General features: G+C 29.9%; 1 long non-coding RNA gene across 1 annotated transcript in view; it reads left to right on the top strand.

Moving 5' to 3' along the window:
• The window catches only part of LOC124353502, a 234,417-nt gene extending 224,097 nt beyond the window's left edge, over positions 1–10,320 (top strand). The window contains exon 3 of the long non-coding RNA XR_006921604.1: positions 8,848–10,320. This is a non-coding gene — a long non-coding RNA (uncharacterized LOC124353502). The remainder of the gene's footprint in view (positions 1–8,847) is intronic.
• The last annotated feature ends 10,921 nt before the right edge of the window (positions 10,321–21,241 follow it).

The following is a 21,241-nucleotide window of genomic DNA, read 5'->3' as shown; positions in this document are numbered from 1 at the left end:
CATATTATGTACAATATAGATTGCAAAACGGTGTAATACATTGCTACACATTGCAAACCATTTTAACTAGTTCAAACGATGACCGTTCGGTTACAACAGCGTAAATAATCAAAAACATTGTCGCCTGTAATAAGATCTGGGGCGACAACTTTATTTGGTTACCCTTCTATAGTAAAAATATGTACATAATCCTTATATACCTATTAGTTCTATATTACAACAATTTAATCATTTTTATAATAAAAATGTTAACGTAAAATGAAATCTGTAGTGAGCAAGTAGAAACAAAAGTAGTACAATACATATTTTAGCGAATATAAATAATAATATTGTTGTTTGAAAGAAGATGTTAGCCATTCATAATCTGTTGAGCAACCACGTCACTACAGTAATAGGAGATAACTCTCACTCTAGTGATATTGCAAGAATGGTGATACTTACATATGGTTACAATTAAATATTTATCATGAAGATTATGTAAATACTATTTAGAAATAAGAAGTGCATTGAGCAAACTTGGAAATGTACAACATCCTACTCATGATATATCCTATTACGTGATATATTTATTAATTCACATTGTGTCCTGTAGACTTGCGTATTTGCATTAAAATATGATCTCTTTGTTTGTTTATTATAACAGTTAGGGTCTCTTTAGTGTCAGGAATTCTGGATTTTATTTGATAAGGTTTCACAAGTGACATAGCTGCATTTTAAGCTTTAATTATAGAGTGTGATTGCGTTTGAGGTTAATTAGTTATATTAAATCATTGCACTAGTTAATTGCGGTTGTGCATTGTATGGTAATTATTGTAATTGCTTCTGCAGTGGTTATACTAACCAATAATTTCCCACTTCCGTCACGCTTCAAACTCAGTACTTAGATTCTCTATTTCTCAACGTTTCACTAACACTAATCTCAACAAGTTCATTCATGAATATAGAAATGTTTCTTGCTTTCTCTCCTGTCTACAGGAAATCTTATTAAGTTATGTAAATACGGTGTAGAAGTGAGATGTACGAGTATATGTTGCAAACACAGTTATGTTACTACAGCCTACTCCTAGTGTATCCTATTACCTACGGTATCACGTATCGTATTCTAACCATACCCAGTTTCATTAAAATATAATACTCGTTTATAATATAATTCTTTTATTTGTTGCATAAGACTGTATGATTACTTTACGGTGAAATTATGGCACACCTTTGATTATAAGTGTAATTTATAAGTAGTTTTAAAAATTTAATTATTAAACGGTTTTGTAAATAAAAATATTAAGCTACTGCGTTGTCCACCTTTAGAAAATTCTCGAAAGATTGCTTACAATTTTAGGTTGCTTATAAAGTAAGATGAACTCTATCTTCCTCTCATTTAAGAAAGCTTATTGGGCTGTTTATCATCTCTTAGGTGGTAGAAAAGCCTCTTGACTGTACAGTATATTTTCTGAAGTGGGAAACGGTAACTGTTGAGAGTTTCCTTATTATCTCTTTTTACTTTCATTATATATGTGGAATATTTATATCCTGCTTCTGAATATGTATATAAGTATACTGTGCAGATATCTGTTTAAAATTTAAAACAATTTAACTAAAAGAGTAATCAACAAATGATAATGTTGTTTCTAATTTTCCGTTACTATTAATATGTCATTTCCATAAATAATAAAAAATAAATATCGTGAATCCATTACTTCAGAAAAATGTAAGTAATGATCAAAGTAAATCAATTTATACTATAATTAATTGTCATTTTTAATTGCACAAAACTTTCGGTAATGGATTAGCTGTCGTATTGCTCCACCAGTATACTTCTATCTTATATTCATTTAACAAGGAGCTCAATTTCACTTAATATGCCATCCATGGGCAAAAGATGACTGAAATTATTTTAAACATTGTTATCGATAAAAAATTAGGAATACAAAATATAGTTTATGGTATGTATACATATGTAAATATACATAAATATATGTATAGAAATGTAGCTTCATTTATATATAGGAGCTGAAAAGTCTTGAAACGGTCTAATATATTCTGTACTCTTAAACGTAGAAACGTAAAACTTTGTACAGTTACATAGGGCATAAAATTGAACTTTTACATGCAATCAGTAGGTTTTCACCACCATTTTAAACGTCTTAATTAGTACAACATCACGCTACAAATTAGAACTACAAAGGTTAATCCTAAACAAAATGGTGGCCATCGAACTTTTCAATATTGATATAATTTGCAAGTTCAAGAGTGGCTCAATTTCATTATAACCATATCAGATGAAGGTAAAAACTTGGTTATTCTTCTATGGGAACGGTCCACGAGGAGTCAGTAGAACAATTCTAATGTAAGCATAGGTTGATATAGCCTTATTATTTGAAAGTGCTAGTGAAGGAAAGAAGTATGGCACAAACCTACAAACCGTTACAAAATATTTTAATAGTAAAAGTGTAAATTCAACAGAAAATTCAGGAAGTTGTTTTAAGTAGTTTAATTTCACATTAACAGGTTTTAGTGGTGAAAGGGCTAAAGAATAGCAACACAAACTCACCTACCTAGATTGTTACAGGAGGTGTTCAAATTGTTTCTCCTCGGCTTCTTGGCAATATCCTGGCCGATGATAAAACGCTGACAACGCGTTGTTTATTAAATCTACTGGAATAAGCGCAGTTTAGTTTATATTTGAAAGGTCGTCTTCTTAAACTGGGTTAAGTAATCTTTTAAAATGAAAATAGTTCGTTTGTTAACTGCATGTCTGTAATTTTAACAAATTCAAAAAACAAAATCTACTGATTTGCGTCCTGTATTCTTCGACAATAAAACATTAGACTGACAATGTTGTGTGATCTGTGAAGTGTATTTTTATTGAGTGCAATTAATGGTTTTGTTTTTATTCAGTTAGTTACATGAGTAGTAGTTTAATTTCTTTAGAATAGACAATGCAAGCACTTACGAACCAGGTAAAATCGCGGTAGTTTTTTCAGGATACGTATATTAGTATAATCTCTCTCCTTGAATTGTTATGTTTGCATGATATGTCTAATCTTTTTATATGTTGTCTATTACGAGATCTGTTAGTGTAATTCTTGTTTGGATTTGCTTGGAGCCATGATCATTAAAATATTCGACAGTTTTAGTAAAAACAAAAATTCGACAGATAGTAAAAAATACATAAACTTGTACGCTTACGTTAAATGTTTAATCGATTTTTTTTAGAAAACTCTAAACAATGGGACAAAAAGCTACTTTTAATGCCACTTAGTCAGTTTACATCTATCCCATTAGTAAATCTTTATAAGTACCTGACCATCAACACATTGCATACATAAAATCTTTTTGTGTATTCACTGTTATATCTAGTAATTTACAACTTTATACTTAAAACTAGCCTCTTATAAAAAAAGAACAGACACGTTTGAGGTTGAAACAACATCTACATTTAAACTTAAAAGTTGTCCGTTTTTATGCAAATAACTACATTTTATTGTAAATGGAACGTACCTAGACAACTCAAAGCTTTGTGATTTAATTAAACAATTAGAACATACAGAGAAGCAAAGTAAGCGGAAGCCTAAAAACAACCCAACTTGTTACGTGACTCGATTTCGCTGTGTTTACATCTGATAATTACTCTGGTCCCTGTGATTATAGCCTATGCTCGCATCGGGGACTTCACTTGATTGTATTCTCAAGTAATTCGAACATTTATGATAATAGCAATATGTCTTTGTCCTGAATAAGTAATTTTTAACGTAATATATTCCTTAAGAAAAATATAAATCACTAGCTGAATAAGGCCGTAGAAAATAATGATTTAATGTTTAATTTAAATTAATGTTTGATTGAATTTATTCTGTTGAATTGAATGTTATTTATTCACTTTGGATATGAAAATTGAACTTCGTAAACTGTAACATTACGTTACGTAGTATATGGATTGAATTGTTATTGAACGATTTGTAAATGTTTTGTAAGTTACGTCTCCAAAACCTAATTATTTTCTACAACGAATTTATTATAAGTATAGTTGTTTTTTACTATATATTTTGGTAGGCTTTTACATTTCTTTTTATAAATGTTATTGTTCCTAGCTTAGTTAATCGGCAAATTAGAGAAATTCAATTATACATTACACAACTATAATTCTTGTAAAAATGATTATTGGTGGATTTGAAGTTACAAATATGTTTAGTAAATATTTTGTAAATTCGAAACTTAACATATTTCCTATGCAGTGGAATATTAAAGACAAATTAGTAGACAATAACGGCCTGCATAACAGACTTCTAGTCACCTTTTTAACCACAAGATTTATTCTAATGCTTCTGTTATTTTAAGATCAGTATCAATTGAAGAGATTAACAGAGATTGAGGATCGAGTCTTCTATTTTACTGTTGCGTGACCAAAATTCCTGTTTTATGGGTACTTATAAGGCTACTAATGTTTTTTAAAATTAACTAATGGAATTATATAATTCAAAGAAATTTCCAAATAAACAATACATATTTAAAATAACGGTAATCGAAGTAAAATTTCTAATTCACTCCAAATGACACCCGGAAAAAATTGCTGAACTTGTGAATATTTCAAGAAATTTGTTATTTTACGTTACTATTTGTGCACGGGAAAATGTTGGGAAATTCATACACAAAAGGGAAAATACGATTGGCCAATAATATAATAGAATTTGTGTTTTTTAATAAGAGCCGATTAGTTCGGACTATTAAGTTCAGATTACTAACTTGTTCGTACTATGATAGAGAAAACCACTTCGTTATTACGACTAACTATTGTCTTATTCACTATAACTTTTTCCCATAAAACTTACATGAACAATTACTTGAAATTTAAATTTTACAACCTATAAAAACGTAGGGAAATTAGTGATAGAGTAAGATTTACATCTAAAAAATGTTTGTGATAGCGCATATTAAAAATAAGACTAGTTTCAAAATCTTTAGATTTAAAAGTTAATCACGTATCGGCATAGGTCCTGCAAAATGTCTAGGTTGTAGCTTAAGAATTTTCCACGTTCATTTCGTATTGTACCTTGAAATAAACACTCAGATAAGATCATTAAAAATGTATATACGCGTTTATTAAATTTCTTAGTCATCACAGGGTTTTATCTATGCCTCGTATATACTCCTAAATAGTCGCAAATTCAATTTCTGAGTTCACATACAATATTCCATTCGCTCTGCGAGCGGAGTATAAATACTCGATATGTTAGAAAGAGATCGAGGCGCATCAACCCTTCTCTTGTTGGTTCAGATGTGAGAGTCTCTTATGTTGACAGATGCGATGCTTGGTTGACTTCACATCACGTGACACACGGTAATGATTATCTTCATGTATGTCGATCTGAATACACACTTTAGTAATGTTTGTTGTAGCAATGGGCGTTCTAACACTTGCCGACATGTAACCAGCACTGCAACAGCAATAGCAGGGGTGTTTAAAAACCTGACAATAACGGCACGAGAAAGGCACAGCAATGCTAATCCAGTTACCTATCTTAAAGGTGGAAGCAAGATTGCTAACATTATAAATGGTTATATTTATTTTACTTAAAACGAAAGTGTTCGGAGAAAATGTGTGAATTATAAGGGACTTGTATAATCAAAGATTTTATAACAAAATATAATTAGACTAATCGTCTTTTTAGAACTATTGTAAATAAAAAGAGCAGAGTATGTCATATTAACGCTTTAAAACTTCATTTTTAAGAAAATGTGAAGGTTGTAGACCTGAAATTTATCAATGTCAAATTTGTCATAATTTTATGATACTTTTTAAGTAGTTTTCGTTTATCTAATAAATAAATGCATGTGGATAAACGAAATCTTGGGGGCTACTGCTCCGCTTGGTACGGCCCTGAAAAATAGTTAAATATTCTCCATAAATTATTTTTATGTAATTCACTTACCAAATTTCTTGTCTTTTCAGTGTTTAGTTCATCGTACATTTTCCAGAAATGTGTATTTGCACGATTTCTCTGTAATTATTATATTTTTACTACCTTCATACGATTGAACAAAATCCGTAAGCAAAAACTGTATCGCACTATATCGAAGCATTTCTCTTATATTTACATCTACATTATAGTATATTTACTTCCATGTAGCGTAAAGAGGCACTTTGTGGAGTTAACATAGGACTGAAGAGTGTATGCACGCAACAGCATGTTGCGAAATGTCTCTAGCACAACAGTGTTGTGAACGCGCTCATAACATTACATTGCCGACGGCTACGCTGTCCTTGTGCTGTGGTGTTGCAGTGATGTGTTGATGTGTTGCGCATTGTGGAAATCCCAGTAAGAACAATTGCATATTTTGAACAGCTGCTTATAACTTTTACATGCATAACAGTTTATAATCAATAAGTCTTATATTTTAACAAACTGTACTGTATTAGGTATTATTAGGCATTAATTCTTGTGTGAAAATATTAAATATTTTTGATATACAACGGGACACGGGCTGTTACTTATAGTATTATTATGTGTGCAGGATAATACACGGCGTAGTTGTTAGTTTTTGGCTGGTGTACTGCAAGAAATTTGGGATTACTTAATACTGAGAGTTACAGGATTAATATACGTATAAGCTGTACATGCTTATTGTAGCAACCAATACGTTTAGGTTTCCGCTACCATTATCTGGGTTGGATTCTCGTATCTCATAGTAAATTAAAACTAATTATTTTTCAAATTAAAGTTTAATAGACCCTTAAATTATTAATACGTTTGTATATAGCCAAGCACTTATTATTAAAAGATAAGGCTACGTATATAGAATTTTGTTCTTTTATCTTCTAGAAACCGGGTTACGTCTTTAATGTACAGTAAACTCGACTATTCTTACACACTATGTTATCTGAGATTTCAAAAAGTATTTGAAGCCTCTGAAGGAACTAGATTACACTTTTTAAGAAATAAAACTGGTATGAAACAAATATATTACGCGTTAAATTAATATACATACTATTAACAGATGCATTAAATATGCATGCAATAAACACAATTGGACCACAAGTATTTCTCTCGGAGGGTAATAATTAATAATGGTGAATTCTCTCTGCATCAAAGTCAATTAACGTTATTAAAATTTGTTTCGTGTGAATTATATAAATTAAATTAATGTGACATTGACTTTTATTTTAACATTTTTATACTCTTTTTATTATACTGTGAATCTATCACGTAATATGATTATTTTAGAATACTTTCAATGTACTCTCAAACTGTAATGAGTGTTTATAGAAGTGTTACGAGTTTATTAACATGTTAACCTTTAGAGTCATCTTACCAACAGTGTTGTGCATAATAAATGTGTAGCTATTGCTTGCATCTTCAGTTTATTATTACCGTGGATGTTTCTCACGTGAAATATAACTTTTCTCCGACTAAGCTGGAAGAGATACTTAAAACTGAGCTCTTATATTTTTACTTATAAAGCAACTGTGGAACGGAGAAATTTGTATTCTTTCGTTCATGCAACCAGGTGCAATAATTGTTTGTTGTTTTGTTGGTGTTTTAAATTGTTCTAATTTGTTACAATAGATGTTAGACTTTAAAGAAATCACTCATAAATTTTGAATGACGTAATTGACATAAACATCATAAAAATAACAACTATAATAAATTCAGATTAAAAATGGATTAATTTAAATACGATAATGTTAACTTTAATGTGTGTAATTTAGAAACAGTAAAACTGTAATAAAACTGTACTGTAAATACATAAAACATTATCGTACCTAATCCATTCATTTTACGTGTTTTAAGATATTATAAAGTACAAAAAGATATGATATTATTCACATCATTCTAAAAATTTACAGTTTTTGTTAGGTTACTTTATTAACAAGAGAGGCATACGCCACACCACGCATGGCTTCGCTGAGATTGTATGCAGAATTTCACACCTATAGCACATTTTATCCACGATATGTCCTGCGGACTAATAAACAGCAAATATTATTCATAGAACACAAGAAAGACAAACAGAAAAGGAATGTTACATCCACCGCGCGGACAAAAGAGAAATTGTGTCAGCCTTCTGAGTGATAGGCTTGAATTAATCTCAGCCAAATTCCATGGCTGAACCACACAGAACTCATTCTTGTCTGTTAGAAGTGAATATTGCCTATTTCGTGCAACATTTAAAGTATACAAAGGTTGAATTTGCCTCGAGAAATTTTAACACACAATTCACATCTTTGTTCATTAAGGCAGAGTTAAAATAATAATGGTTCCGGTCAGCTAGAATGAGTACTACAACGTAAGAAAGGCCTGAAATAAAATATTTTCATCTACTTTCCACTTTGATTTTCCACTCTATTATTTTTTTTGCTCTGGCAATAAAAATCTCACATGTTAAAATCTCATATGATTATACCCAAATAGTTTGTTTACAAATTTATTAATTCTCCTATTTTCTCGTTGCTATCATTGTTAGCTACTAAAACAACGTCAAGATATGCTTAACGCTCAGGCAAATTACACTATAGAGTAACATTCTCTATGATTAAACTCAGTGTTGCCAATATAAAAATGAAGCTTTATGCAAAGTTTCATGTCTATAGATCAGTCAGTTTCATATCGAGATATTGTGCGGACAGATAGACGGAGAGATAGACAGTCAGCTAGACAGAAATGATATATTTCCAGCCCCGCGATCATTAGTTTTAGTTAATTTTCAAAATAACCACTAGAAACATTACAACGACAATCTTTTAAGATTAAACATATGCGTTGAAATAACAAATAGCAACTTATAAATCCAGTTTTGTTTATGAATGAAACATCTCAAAACAATTATAATCTAAGTGATTTCATTTTTCAGATGAAGCTGCTCGTCAATGAAGATCTTACCTCCTTGAAGGCTTGGAGGTAGTAATCCCGGTCCTGCTTTGTTGTGAACTTTGATTGGCAGTGTTCTGTTACGGCTGAAAGTTACCGCCCTGGTACCTGCGATTACGCTCTCCTTATTGAGTTCCAGGTTGAAGGAGCTCGTAACATCTTTCAGCAACTTCTCCATATGCTCTCCGTTAGTTTCTGGGACCCCGTTAATTTCAATATTGATCTGGAGTACTGCTCATGTTTTTCCATAGTGACAATGGAGTTCTTTAGAAGTTTGTATAATTATTTTATTTCCTCCATTCGTTTATATTTGTATATATTTTAATCGTGGCAATAAGGAAAACTCTAGTATGGTACGTGAAATATAATTGATACAAAACAGAAATGCTTCGTCACACACTAAACCTGAAATAAGATTACTAAGGCGGACATCATATTATCCAATCTGTCAAATTTCGCGTCACTGAAATTGTTGAAGCTGTTCATTAAAGTGTTATAAGAATTGATTATATGACCAGATAATTACGGGATGACGCCTGAGAGGTATGTGTTGTGGGCCTCATAAATGCACTTTATTGCCAATAATATTTATATCACTTCATATCAGTTTAACCACTTAAGTATTTATGCCCTTCAATAAAGCCTAAAATTAGCCCACAAATTTTATTGTAGCTTAGAATTTTAAAATCAAGATTGTTCTGTAACATACTTAAAAAGAATTAAAACATATATTGACAATTTTTACGATTATATAACTAGATTATACGATTAATACCCGTGGTAAAAATGTTTTAATGAGACTGCTAACGTCTTATAGAGATATTAAAACTTTTCATTTAGTATTATAAAGGATTATGTATTTTCTAATAATTTTTAGAAACATATATTTTATGTTTACATTTGATTCTAAAATATTGGTATACTATTAATGAGTACGGTAATAAACTAGAATGTTGACGATATGGGGACAGTGAAAGAAAAGTTGGGTTTTAGCGTAAGCATGGGATGAAAACGTCATTATGTTTCTGTTGCCCATTTATTGATTTTTGACAGTACTTGTCTTGGTACGTTTCCTCAATAATTAATACGATTTTTTAGTTAAGTTAATAGACGCATTTCTTCATGGATAATATAACAAATGTTACTCTAGTAATTACCTTATACTAAAGGTTTAGGGGGTTGGAATAAAACAAATCGTTCATAAAGAGTAATCTGGGTCTAGCATGTGACAATTTCTTTGCGTTTTAGATTCTTTGAGGTAAGTTAGAAGTTGTATTTTAAAGCATTACATTAAGATAAAAACATCTGAAACATCTAATTATTCGAGCGATAAGTGTAAGACTACTTAGTGTCGTAATTGTAATCGGTTCATTTGGTCTTCTAATGCCTTATCCAATGACTTAAAGTACTTGTTAAACTTAAAAAGTTTTGTTAGGTTTTTTTGCTCTTTATTACTATTTTGAAACTCTATTTAAAATAAAGCATTTCTTTTAAAACAATGAATGGTGTATATCCTTACCATACCGCCTCTTTCCTAAAAAGACACAGTAGCTATAAGGTAAATGTAACGTCAAGGTGGGATCTGGAGATTAGACGCCACGTGATTCCCAATTTACAGCTGATCTGCCAATAACGATGTGAACTGCGATATCTGCCGCTTGTGCGCTGACATCGACCGTCATGTCGCGTTTCCCACAGAAAATAACCCGAACACAACATTTAATTTGGTTTTGGGTGTATCCATTGTAGTGACAACTTATCCAATTATAAACAACAGCGCTATTTATTTAGATTCATCTAACAATCTGCCGCCACCAGGAAGTGTCTTATTATAGGTCTACTATATGTTATTTCGATATTGGAACCCTATAAAAATGCATAAAAAACATTAACAATGCATAACAATGTGCAGGGAAATGTTCTTTGGTTTCTTAAGTACTTTTAGTGCTTCGTGTCAATTAACTCACTGTAAAGGGATACCTTTTGTTATTTTCAAAAAGTGTAACATTAAGGATCTTCCCACTGGGTTTTATATCTTTAGTGTTAGGTACTCAAATGGAGGTTAATAAATATGGTAAAGAAAAATTCATAAATTAGCAATAACTTCAACTAAATACTAACATTTTGTAAAGGTAGCTGAAAACAAAGAGTAATTATGAGTTTATAAGACGACAGTTACACTGCGTAGTGTATATTAGAGTTTGGGTCAGGGTTAAAAACAAATGCTAGTCTAGAAAACATGCTGTTGTAACTTACAATGATGAGATATGTATATAAAAGTATATATGTCATATAAACCAACACATCGTTTTGCGTGATTTCTCAAGTTTTACAGCAGTATTTGAGGCCATGATGACGGAGAGTGATGACGAAATCATTTAATACTTTAAGAATACTATTACAATATTGCCATCATATAAAATTAGACAAAACACACTTTACATGTATGGCACTCGAAATTCGCTTATCTGATACTGGACCATGGAGTAAAAGAGAGTGTGAGGGAGAAAAGGATGGCATTGTTACTCAAATGGTACTAATGGCATTACAGCAGGCACAATAAACCTTTGTTTATTACAAAGCCATACAAAATACAGTACAGTACAGTATACAACGTTTGATCTGTAGTATACTGCCTAATTACATTTATGTCGTATAATGCCTAGATTTACCAACACAGACACAGGAAATACCGGTGGTTTTATAAAGTATTAAGTACGCAGTATTAGATCAGTTGTGTACTGTGAATAGTAATGATAAAAGTCTTATTTAGATTTTAATGCTTTATTAAGTATTATGTAAAGTTTACGAATTTAAGAATTGCGCTAGTCACGAAATAAGCTCATATAACGCATTAACAATACTAAACGTTGCCAAAAAATCAAGTTTGATAAAAAACCGTGCATATGAGCACATAAGGCATTTTCCTTATTTAAGGTTTATTGAAAAGTGTTATTATTTTTTATCTTTTATACGAACTGATTAAAGTAGTTGATACCTAAATCTAAAAAAGCTGGTAAAAATTGCCTAATTTCAAGTAACTGGTATACTAGTCTATACTAGTGTTTAAATAGATCAAAATAGTCGATATATCAATATACTCGTATATATATATATATATACATATATATATATACATATACATATATATATATATATATATATATATATATATATATATATATATATATATATATATATAATATCAATTCTCATGTTCTATCAATGTTCTTTTGGCATTGGTGTGAGAGTTTCCAATATGAGGAATTAGAATGTCGAATATCTAGGTATTGAATAAAATTTTATTATTAATCAGCATAATGAATTTGTATTATTTTTGGTGTGACTTCTAGAAAGTGAAATTTGGGTTAACAATTGTTTACGTAGTCTTTTAAAAGCCTTTAAAATCAATTAATTAATGGATATATAACCATTATCACCTTTCTAAGGATCTAACGCCCTGGAAATGTACCCTAATGCTATGTGTAGACTGTAGAACGAACATGAATTTCACATAAGCCAAATAAAAGTCGGCAATTAAAAATATACACACAATATAGTTTTAGAGTAGGAATTCGAGTTTGGAAATACCATGTTTGAACACAAATTAGAATATACAAATGATTCAATAAAAATAAAAATCCTATGTTATGTTTATTGAACTGGTTTGGATAGTTTAAACCGTATTATAAAGTGTAATAATAAATCCAAGTGTTTTAAACAGTTAGCTAGCAGGTGTGTTTTATTCACTCAGCTTGATCAGGCTAAGGTCATACATGATGCATGAGACACTCTATCACGTGATAATTGTATGGCGTTGCTCGTACAAACATTTAATTATTTATAGCCATTTGTCGCAGTAATTCATGTAAACTTTTCTAAACATAAGTTGGCATAAAGTGGTTATATATTAGATCATCGGGTGCTGTATAGTTACATTAATTCGATATTTTTAGATTTATATATAAACATACATGTAGCTAGTATTGAATTTTGGAGTTTATATAATGAATTGGAACTGAGATTTGATACATCTATTATATACAGCCTATTATGTAATATACATATATATTAACTAATGTTGATCTATAATCCCATACAGATTTATACCTAATAATCGTTTTTTTAATATAATATATATATATATATATATATATATATATATATATATATATATATTAACATATTAAACATACACAATTATTACAAAATGTCTAAAAGTATATATTTATGAGTTCCAGAAACCAACGTATAGTTCAAAATTCGTTTGATTTCTACATAAATCATAATATTACAGTGTATATATTGTTAGTTATACATTTATATAGTTAAAAATTATTAAGTGTTGGTTGTAGGGAGAAAGGAGAATTTTATATGAAGAAAATCCTTTGTTTTATTTCCTCAGTTAAATGTTGAATCTATTTCAAAACTTATGACTGATCTGTAAAAAATATATTGAGCTGTATCTAAAGCATTTTTAAATCGAGTAGATTCAAATTAAAATTTCTTTTAATATTTATTTTAGAAAAATTCTTTGACAAATGTTTAGAACATGTAAAGTGAAGTATATCCTACATAATTAGTGGGAAATTTTCATTTCAACGATGACTTTGTTGAACTAATACACTCAAATATAAAAAAATAATGATCCCTTTTTCAACAGAGTTTTATGAACGTAACACAATATGTCTCTGACTACCTGAAAATACAACTTACAAATAATATTCCAGTTATCAATAAAGTGTGTATCCTTAGGCGATCGGAGCTTACATAACGGGGAGAAATTGAATCTAATCAAACTTCCATTGTTGGTTGTATCTGTTATTTACTTAGACTGATTTGATATTTGGTTGACTGTAACAGTGGCAAAGATCATCTTCATAATTAATTATCGTATTTTATTCATCGCATGTTTTTATAACCATGTGTTTAAAGTACGACTTGACACTTATAATGCATTTACGGGAGTTATTCTAAAACGAGATCTATCTCTACTAGGAGGAATTTGGGAGTTAAGTAATCATTTTTAGTAGGATTATTTTCTAATTTCATAGTATAAAGCTCGATGGAGTCAGTATATAGTTTATAGTATATAGTAAACTATAAATAGTATATATTGGAAAAAATTGGAAAAAATTGAAAAAATTTGGAAAACAAATGTAAAATAGCCAAGAAACTTCACAAATAAATATCTACATCAATTTAATTACAAAAAAAAATTAATAAAACAAAGATTTGCAAATATTTTAGAATGGGGTTTTTATGACTGACTAAACGTAGTTCTAAATTATTTTCATTTGATTCGAGAATATTTAATTTCATAGTTTAGTAAGTTTTCTTAAAATTAACTTTTCCTAAGGCCAAAAAAATACAAAAAACCTTTTTGATCACTCAATGAGGATTATTTATTGGTGTTTGAATCAACGGTTTCGGTCAATTTTGTAATATGGCCCAATATAAAACAGATGAAGATAAATATTGTATCATATACGGATGTAAATAAGTTATATTTCCACGGAATTATATGTATAAAAAAATAAAAATTGAGTAAATAAGTTTATAGTTTAGTTCAAAAATGAAATGTTTAATATTAAAATTTTATTTTAAAAGACACAGACACACACACACACACACACACACACACACACACACACACACACACACACACACACACACATTTCAACTATTTCTTTTTGAATGATCATATACATTTTATACTCTATTTTAGAACATAAAAATAGTAATGGGTGGATTTAAAGAATTGTAACAAATGAAAATTATTTTAATCAACACAAACAAACATGTATTGCACAAACTTGATACCAATGTTTAATAGATATATGTACATAACTCAGCCAACTCTGCTATTCTCGGGGATTGAGTTCCGCTAAGAGTTTCTCTGTACTTAATTCTCTTACCTTATTGTTAATTCAATCCATTAGATCGTGAAATGTGTTGGTAATATAATGAGTTTGTTAGTTTTTAGCCTCATTAATAAGTCAGTACATTATAAAAATATTCTTAAATTAAAATACAGGAGAATCCTACACAGTATATCTGTACGTCACCAAATATTTTAGAGTTTTTTTCTTCCAATACTTTGTAAACCTAGTGACGTTTATATAGAATAATAAATCACAAATAAATAGCTTGAACTTGAAAAGTTTGAGTTTACAAAATATGTTTTGAAGAATAATTTATAGCCCTTTTAGAGAACTTTCCCTAATAAAGAAAAAATGGAAACATTATTTATAATTCCAAGTGAAATTTATGGCATTTAAAGTAGTAAATGTAGGGAATTTTGTAATCGAGCTGAACTAAAAAGACTGCAAAGAAAAATATGGTGGTTTTACAGTATGTACAAGAGTTATAATTAGTCCATATTAATATTGAATTATTATTTGGACATTTTAGTCACATGGACATTATATGGACATATTATATAGGCACTCTTATTCTTAAAAGATATGTTTGAAGCTATACTTTGAGGTATTAATGAATTAACTAACTTACACCGACATCGGCATCAACTTACCTGTGATAATCACTATCGGTATCACTGAACTGGTTAATGAGACGGTTTGCAGATGACACCGCGCTGCACTGTTTGTCCCACCAGCCGTGTGGACTTTGAATCTTTTATCGCTTGCTGCGAAATCAAAGGCAATTTGCAACATTTAGTTTTATTCATTTCCTCACTTATAGGTATTAGAAAGATTATTTAAATGTATAGAATATTGAAGTTAATTAACTAACACAAATCATTTATAAAAAGGTAATACTAATTGCTCTTAATAATTACGATATCTGTGAGTGGGTTTAGGTCTTAATAAAAAGGACTATCACGAGTGAACAGAGTATAGATACAAAGACTAAATAATAAAGTATTTAAAACAGTTTCCGCAGTCAATCCATAAATATTTGTGACTAAACATGGCCTATATGGTAATAACGAAAACATTCTCCTAAATATTAGAATTTTAAACTTGAAGATTTGAGTTGCGGTAAAAATTCACCGAAAGCGTTAAATAAGAAACTGTGTTATCAACTTTCAAATCAAATCGTATTTGGGGAAAGTAAATAAGCATAGATCAAGGAAACAAAACGTTTCAAATCTATTCATGAAAAAATTAACTTACTAAAATAATTTTGGTACGAAAAGCGCAATGAAATTTCAGTAAACAAAAGTACTTGCAAACATTCTATACTATTATCCTTATAGGGACAATATGAAAAACCTTAGAAATAAACCAGAAGGAAAATAACTGAAACATAGAAAACAGAGTCAGATTATAGAAAACCTGGCAACCTGTGATAAAGAAGCTATACTGATCGTAGAATTTGTCCAATTCATAGGTTGGTTAAGCAACTTAAAGCTCCGCCCCTTCACTTACCTGTTTGGATTTATCCGCTTTCAGTTTTAGTTTTTTGATGAAAACAGTGTTTCACGGTGTGTCGAACATAAATGATGGATAAAGTTAAGTGCTGTTAAATCTACCATTCATACTTAAATGTAAATAATATGATAGAAGATTAACTAGATTGATTAATTACATCGATTAGTTATGATAGTGACAATTATTGACGTTGAAAATTGTGTTGAATTTTCCCTTTCTTTACATTAAAATCTAACATAAGGCTTTCCTCTCCAGTATTGCGAATGTCTCTCTATATGTACAGGAAATGTGATTACCTTATGTAAATCCTACGTGGTAGTGAGAAACGCATTCAGCGGACATTGCAGTGTTACCACGCGTTATTTCCGCTACGTTATGTTACTACACGATATATGTTGTATTTCATGCGTTATTGTCTATATATTCCTCCTTAACACACTTATATTACTACATAGTGAAGTAAACATTGCAAAACCCACGTATTATAGAATTAGCTCAAAGTTCTGTAGAAAACGTAGGCTATTGCGTAGCTCTGAAAGTAAGACCACTGCAAAGCACTTTATCTACCCAAAAGCAAAGCCAATTGCCGCGCCTGACTGACTTTGGTCCGTTAAGATAAGATGAACCACACAACAATACGAAAACGGGGTTTATTGTTTAGGTCTATATAATTTATTTAATTTTTCTACCGGAATCAAGCAACAAATAATTGGGGTAATGCATAAGTATCACAACAGGCATAATTGTTTATCTCTTAATATTATATAATCAATAATAATTATCAGGAATCACTATTGTAAGTTATGGGATAAAACTTAACTAGCTCATCAAATTTGTCACCATGTTTTGTATTAAAATAACATATTTTAATTAAAGTTAATATCTAAAGTTAACACTTTACTCCTTAGTTATTAGTCATTCTGAAAGTAAGATTTATGCTCCAAAGGGTTTCATATAGCGATTAATCTTCGTAGTCAAGAACTGAATATGTTTTTCTTACCTTTATTAGTTTGAGCGGGTAGAGTGATTTCGGGAAGTTTCTTGCAGAAACAGTGGTAACAAAAACAAGCGGAGCTTGAAGGGCCTTCGATTTTAGAAATGTAAGAGGAACTGATTTGTAATGCAAATTCCGTAAAATTGGTAAATAGTCTACCATCTTTACTTTTCTAGAAATACACAAAATATAGTACTCCATGTTTCTTCATAATTTAATGTATTCTTGAAGTACATCGTAAACAGATCTCGTTTAGTGTACGAATCCTATTAATTGATCCTTAGTCAATGAATTTGTTTCTCTTAGACACCCGTTTTTACGCCATTTGTATTTTTCGATAATTCCAAAATCTTCACCACACTCCACGAATGAATGGTCTGCTCAAAAAATGTATGACAGGTAATGTCAAACTCAGTTACACTTTGTAAATATGTTTTTAATCAAATACAGTAAAATGCCCTCATTTGTTATATCATTAGTGTGGTTACTGAAAAGTTAAGAACTTAAATCTAATACGGATAAAGAATACCTTTTAGTAACTATTTTAGTACTACCACTTATCTCAGGATAGTTAATAATAAATATCAATAGAATATGCTCATGGTTTCCTTGTTCTTAAAAATGATATTACGTGCGAAGCCGCGGGTAACTGCTATTTATTTACATACTTACAGCTGTATATTTGAACGCTATACAATCATTAAACAGTACTTTCGTTATTATTCGCTATTTAAATATATGTGGGCAAATTATATACAATTATAAATTACTTTCAAATATAGTTTGTTGTATATACAGGGCCGTAGACAGCTTTAGCGGGCCCTGGACAGAACAATCTGTCGGATCTGAATACTTATATATCGTGTACATATCGTCAGAATAAACAAAACACCTTTTCAATGTACTGTATGAGTCATACCTTATTTATTTTTAGTATAGCTGTTTTATTTTAGTTTTACAATACAATAGCTCCAAAATTCCTGTTCGAGGTCTTGAATAGTCATTTCAATAGTCACTAGTATTACATAAGATTCACAACTACTGTAATATCAATACATCTTATTTTATGTTGATTTACTACTTTGTAAATGAATAGTTTTCCAAATTTAATCTCGTTTCTTCAAACCATTATCTACCAAAACATCCGGAAAGTTTGTGTTTATAGTCCAGGAACATCTTATATAACATTTATAAAAATATAAACTGAAACAAAAAGTAAAAAAATAAAATAAATTGTATTGCAGTTACATGTCATTTACGGATTAACAAAGTATAAGAAATGAATTTGATAGTACAATACGGAAAGCATATTGGACATACAAGGAAAACACATACCACAAAGTGTAGATAGATCTGTCTTATTTCTATCTACATCATATACAACTATTATATGAAAATATGGTTTTGAAATGAATGAATAGAATTGTGCGAATGAATTAAAAAACGTTAAAAAATCGCAGTTCTTATATATTTTGTAAAATTATAAAAATAGCCATTAAAAGTATTATGTAACGTTATCCTAATTATGAGTGTTTAGTGAGACATAAATTGACCTTATACAATGTAAGTATAGTTAAACTGGGATATACCAAACAAAACGACAATACATCGGGGCTTACATTTATTCAACTGCCAAATGCAGCTTGTGGTCGGTCTCTTTCTCGCTTTTCTTGCTGTGAAGTCATAATTGGCATCACACATATTGATAGTCTTATTCAGTTTGAGTTTCTACAGTAAGAAAATCAAAGCTTGACTGTGTGACTGTCTTTTTTTAGAAAAGGAATTTTTCCGAGTTTTTAGTATATACTATCCTCTTGATTTTGAATTAAATACTCTAATATACCGATTTGTCTTGCATGTCGTTGTGATATTTTAGAACTGTCACTATATTTTATTTTTTGTCTTCTTCAGTTATTATTTGGGGAAATTAGAAGTACTAAAAAAACTTAAAGAATATTTTTAAGTGGTTGAAACATGAAATTCAGGTCTTCTATTACGTCATCTAAATTTTGAACAACGTCTTTCCATGTATGTTTTGAGTGATTTCGTCTTTAAAGTCTTCATCAAACCAATCTTTGTGTTTTCCACCTTCTTGGATTGTTTGGTTAATCCAACATTATTTTTGCCTACGAGTAACTTTGCTACTTATCAAGCTCTACTGACTATGTCTTTAAGACCTCGACACTAGCTGGGACGTATAATGTGTAGGTGACAAGAATAGTGTCCACAATGTTCTTAACATACATGACAGCTGTAACGGAAGGGTTTCATTCGTGTCTCACAAGCAAACACGAATATTTTTAAAATGTTTACTTCTTTAAAAAAGGATATGTTGGAAAAAATATACCAATTTATAATTAAAATCATAGTGAGGGTAATAAAAACAACAAACCCTTGCTTCTGAGCATTAACAAGAGGCTGTTTAACTGAATCAAAACCTTACTGATATTACTATTTACCATATAAACCCACCTACAATAAATAATAAAAAATAATACAGATATTGATTAGATCAACAAAGTTGGTTAGTTCGTGAAGGGAGAAAATTTCATCTCTTCTTAAAATTTATTCAGTTATCAATACCAAACTATCGAATGTACCTAATGGATGAAAAACATCTTTTTTAAGTTTCTGTGCTACCATTAATCCATAAAGTAAATATTTGTTAACGGTATTATGGTATTATGAACTACTATAGACAGCCATGTTTAATATTTTAGTTCTTTCGGATAGAGAGTTAAAAATAATTTTTATAAAAGTTTTATGGAAATTAATGATAGTGTTTCTGTTTTTCTCTTTTACTATTTGATACTATTGTTTCCACATCTGACTTGTACAAAGTCAGCAATCAACACACACCTAAATTATAACTGAAAAGTAAAACATTATGTTGTTTGCTGCGGAAGCAATGTTTTCATCATTAAAAGGTATTTGCAATCATAAGTCACAACATCATCATTCCGTTTGAAAACACGTTGATTCCATAGCGGATCCAAAATAGCGGGTGAAAATATGAATTCGACCAAAACAATGTATTTAACAGCAAATGAAGAGTTGTGGATTTTGATCAGTATGAATATTAAGACATATCCAATTGTACACATATCATTTCGTGTTTGAATTTAAATAGCATTTGAGCCTTAAGTTGCCTGTTGTATAACTTAGTCGTAACACCATAAAAATTAATAATTCTTTCCGATTATTCGTTAATACTGTTATATTCAAATAAAAATCTGTATGTAACTTGTATAGATAAATAAATCTGGAGTTTTTGATAGATGTTTAAACATTAAAATGATTGCGTAAACCTAAATAAATGCTCTGAATTAAACATGAAGCAATGTGAACGGGCAACGAACGGCACTCATTTGAGATTTTCAGAATTAGAATGGAATTTGAAATTTGATACATCATACAAAAAAGTTTAACAATTTAATAACTAATTTTAAAAGTACAGATAAGTTTAATGTGACATGTTAAAAATTGTAATAATTTCGTTCCAGAAGACAATAAAAAATGTCAATAAAAATGTCAGAAATCCAATAAAAGTATGAATGTATTAATTTTATAAACTATAAATCAATAATGTGGTTGATAAATAAGCAGATCTATGTTTACAACTTACTCTAATTACCATTAACTTTAATGATTAGGTAAACGATTAAAATGAAAAATAAATTTATTATTATTTTTTAATGGAATATTACTCTCTTTCAAAAGATGCTTGAGCACCAAACGTTTTGTTTAACCTCGATGACCTCAATCCTTAATGTTCCTATCGAAATCACAGTAAAGTAATTAAACTTTGAACGTGGGACGATGACGTGGTTTGTCGACATAGTTGTAGCACTCAATCAACATTCTGTCACTGCGGATTCATAATGTTCTTAATTTTGTATTCACTACCTAAAACGGATTAATTCAGCACAAATTCTTATTTTTTTGTTTCATTACATTAACATGTTACATGAGTAAGAGGTATGATG

This window comes from Homalodisca vitripennis, chromosome 1 (genome assembly GCF_021130785.1).
Source record: "Homalodisca vitripennis isolate AUS2020 chromosome 1, UT_GWSS_2.1, whole genome shotgun sequence".
NCBI classification, from domain to species: Eukaryota; Metazoa; Arthropoda; class Insecta; order Hemiptera; family Cicadellidae; genus Homalodisca; species Homalodisca vitripennis.
Note: the sequence above shows the minus strand (reverse complement) of the source record. Positions and strands in the feature narration are given on the sequence as shown.